Genomic DNA, 3,970 nt, shown 5'->3' on the forward strand with positions numbered 1-3,970 from the left:
TCTTATCTAATAAATCTCAGTACAATGTACCTTACACCCTGAACATTGATATGATGACCTGGCACAGGCCTCAGTAGAATGGGCATCCTCCATTGATGCTGGAACCAGGCAAGCTATCAACAAAACATCCAAGGCCTTTTATAGCAACAGCTGGAAGCAGTCGTCAACCAGGAATGACACTACCAAGGGTCTGACATTGACTTCCTAAAAAGAGACTTCCATTTACACTGAGAAGACTTGATAACAACAATGACCTGCTCTACAGGACATGGTTCTCTTTATTGCCCCTTACGTGTGAGGTGAAACGAGAGGATGCTCTGCACCATCCTGACTGCAATATGGGATATGCAGACTCCAGGATCTTTAATACAGAAGCATGATACCAACAACAGAGACTATGAGAGGAATGGAGGTATATTGCCACTACAGACGATGACTTGGATTGGACAAACTAGTTTGCCTGGAGCCTAGAGTCAGTCCTGTGCCAGGAAACGTCAGGGGTAGGGTCTCCTTGTATTTAGACCATAATTTTTCTTTCCATGTCCCTTATATTTTGGTGGGCCTATGCAAACAAATGCCACTCTAATACCATTTTTACTATATTCCCTTGACTCCAGTGCTTAAGAAAACAACCCACTAAACTGTTGAGGTTAACTTAAACTAGTAAGCATGTGCATGAAATTAGATAAATGTACTTCGCCCTCAATGTTTAAGGAGTTAAATAAGTCTAATGTCTTTAGATTATATTGTGTGCTGCTAAGAAATAGTGTGTACTACAACTGGGGATTTGAGGGACAAAGTAACTGTATTGTACATGGGTTCAGTTTTGTTTTTCTTAATGTTCTTTGGCTGAAAGTTCAAGGCTGGGATATCATCGATGGGACTACCGAGAATTCTGTTTATGGGTGATTGTGCTTCCACTGTAACTTTAACCTGTCCTCTTTCTTTGCATCTTTGTTGTCATAATTAAAATAAAAAAAAATGTTATTTAAAAAAAATGTCAAAGACTGCCAGAGACCAAACCCTGTTATGGAATTCTGCAGGACAAGCTACTTTGTGTGGCCTGAATACATAACCTAGGCATTTGCTATTAACTAGCCCAAGAGCTCAAAGAAATGCTGCAACATCCTATCAACCACACATTCCAGGAAGCTTGAGACATCTTTGAAGCTTTACTATCTTAGGGTGAAAATGGTTCCTGTGTAAAGATAGCATACAAAGTTTATTCACAGGATGCTCCCTGTGGAAACTGTCTGTAATGCTGGCTGTTCCATTTTGCTTCCTCTCCACACCCTGTTTAATCGTGCTTAAAAGAGCCTGTACCCTCCAATAAAGCGAGACCTTGATAAGACACAAAAAAAAATAAATAAAAAAATAAAATATTTACTTAAGCACCATGATAACAAGCATGATTGTAGTTGGGTTTCAGTCATAACAGAATGCTGCCCCTTCACCAGTGCAACATTCACCTCTTTAGTTGACTTTAAGATACTTGATATTCTGAGGCACAATTGTGAATGGAATTAATTTTTTTTTGGTTTTTTGGGCCACACCCATTTGATGCTCAGGGGTTACTCATGGCTAAGTGCTCAGAAATTGCCCCTGGCTTGGAGGGACCATATGGGACGCCAGGGGATCGAACCACGGTCCTTCCTTGGCTAGCGCTTGCAAGGCAGACACTTTACCTCTAGCACCACCTCTCCAGCCCCTGATTTTTAATATTTCTCTTTAATCTTTTATTATTTGTATATAGAAGAGCCATGAAATTTTTCATATTCATTTTGTAGCCTGTCACTTTACTGCATAAATCTATTGTTTCCAGAAGCTTGTTTTTTTTCTTTTTGAGTCACACCCAGCATCGCTCAGGGGTTACTCCTGGCTCTATCTATGCTCAGAAAGCATTCCTGGCAGGCTCGGGGGACCATATGGGATGCCGAGATTCAAACCACCAATCTTATGCATGCAAGGCAAACACCTTGCCTCCATGCTATCTCTCCGGCCCCTCCAGAAGCTTTTTTTATAGTCTGTTTAGATTTTTCTATATATAGTATCATGTCATCTGCAAATAGAACTTAACTTCTTCCTTTCCAATCCTGATTCCCTTGTTATATTTTTCTGGTTAATCGCTATGGCAAATATTTCCAATACTATATTGAATAGAAGTGGTGAGCAGGTGAGCAATATTGTCTTTTGCCAGATATTAGAGTTTTTTCCATTGAGTACAGTGTTTGCCATGGACTTGTGGTAAATGACTTGAACTATATTGAGGAAAGTTTATTCAATTCCCATCTTGTTGAGAGTTTTTATCATAAACAGGTATTAAGCCTTGTCAAATGCTTTCTCTGCTTCTAAGGATAATGGCTTCTATGGGTTTTGTTTGTAGATATGGTGTATCATATTGATTGACTTGCATATGTTAAATCACTCTTTCATCTCATGATGTATTATTTTATTCATGAATTATTGGATTTATTTGCTAGTATTCTGTGAGGATATTTGCATTTGTGTTTATCAAGAATATTGGCCTATAATTCTCTTTTTTATGGTGTCTCTTTCTGCTTTTGTTATCTAGGTGATGTAAGCTTCACATAAAGTATTTGGAAGTACTTCTGTTTCTTCATCTTCCTGTAAGATCCTGAAAAGAATTGCAAATAGGTCGTTTTTAAAAGTTTGAAAGAATTCACTAGTGAAATTCATCTGGAGCTGAGCTTTTTTATGGTAAGCCTTTTGATTACCATTTCAATTTCCTCAGTAGTGATAGGTTTCTTCAGTTATTACAGATCACCATGATTCAACCTTGGGAAGGTATAGTAGTCCAAGAATGTATCCATTTCATCCAGGTTCTCTTGTTTGGTGGCATAGATATTTTCAAAATAATTTCGATTACTCTTTGAATTTCTGTAGTATTTGTTGTGACATCCCTCTTTTCATTTCTGTTTCTGTTTATTAAGGATTTTCTCTCTTTGTGAGCTTTTATAATGTTCATGCTAATGGAACTTCTCTGATGAGACAGACCTATTGAGGGGAGGCAGATAGTTAAGTTCTTGGCATGACCTGCCCTACCTATGGCCCAAAAGACAGGCTGACTGGCCCAAGATCCAGTCTTGAGCTGCCTCCTCAGCTTCCTGAGGGCAGGAAAATTCAAGAGGAGAAGTAACAAGGCTACAAAGGCCAAAGTGAGTTCACTGTGTGTGGGGAGCCCAGGTTTAAATTCCATGCAGGGTCATTATCCCCAAGCACTGCACAGTACCACAGGAACTGGAACCTAGGGCACCTCAGGGTGTGCACCACCCTCTCCCTGTATCTCCAACAACTGCTAATATTAACAATTAAATAGTATCAATTATAGAAACATAGATAGAAACATATTGGATCTGGAGAGGGTTCAATTGAATGAAGCAAAATATAGATGAATAGAGCAAAATGATGAGGAACTGGAGAGATGTTCGATGAAAGTAAGGCCACTTTGAACTCAGTTTGATACCAGCACTATATATGGAACCTTCTTGACTGAAAACCTAGGCTTAAACCCTGAGCATTGCCAGAATGATCACAAAGTTTTTCTAGGGCTAAACTGATCTCACAGGAGTTGTGTCATTTGCCTTGTAAGCGGTCAAAACAAATTCTATTCCCATCACCCCATATTAATCTCTGAGCATGCCAGGATTAATTTCTGAGTGCAGAGCCAAGAGTAACTCCTGAGCACTGCAGGGTGACTGTCAAAATATTCCCCCCAAAATAAAGCTTTTCTAAAGAAGAAAATGTATGCCTTTAAAATATTTGGTTACTACTGGTGATGCTCAAATTGGGAGAGGGGGTGAGTGCTTCCACCTCCATTTTTTTTGTCCCCCACTACCACAAATTATGCAGTCGAGTTTCCCACATTTGGGGAAATCACAGGGGTCAGCACATCCAGAGTGCAATGAATAAACCACCTTTGTTATCATGGTATCCTTCTACCAGGTAGTAT

At 39.4% G+C, this 3,970-nt stretch overlaps 1 non-coding gene across 1 annotated transcript; it reads right to left on the reverse strand.

Annotated features, from left to right (window-relative positions):
• Nucleotides 1–3,812: 3,812 nt before the first annotated feature.
• LOC126002890 (U1 spliceosomal RNA) lies at nt 3,813–3,970 on the reverse strand. Its single transcript, XR_007493491.1, has one exon. It is a non-coding gene; the product is annotated as a U1 spliceosomal RNA (small nuclear RNA).

Source organism: Suncus etruscus, chromosome 2 (genome assembly GCF_024139225.1).
Source record: "Suncus etruscus isolate mSunEtr1 chromosome 2, mSunEtr1.pri.cur, whole genome shotgun sequence".
Taxonomy (NCBI): domain Eukaryota; kingdom Metazoa; phylum Chordata; class Mammalia; order Eulipotyphla; family Soricidae; genus Suncus; species Suncus etruscus.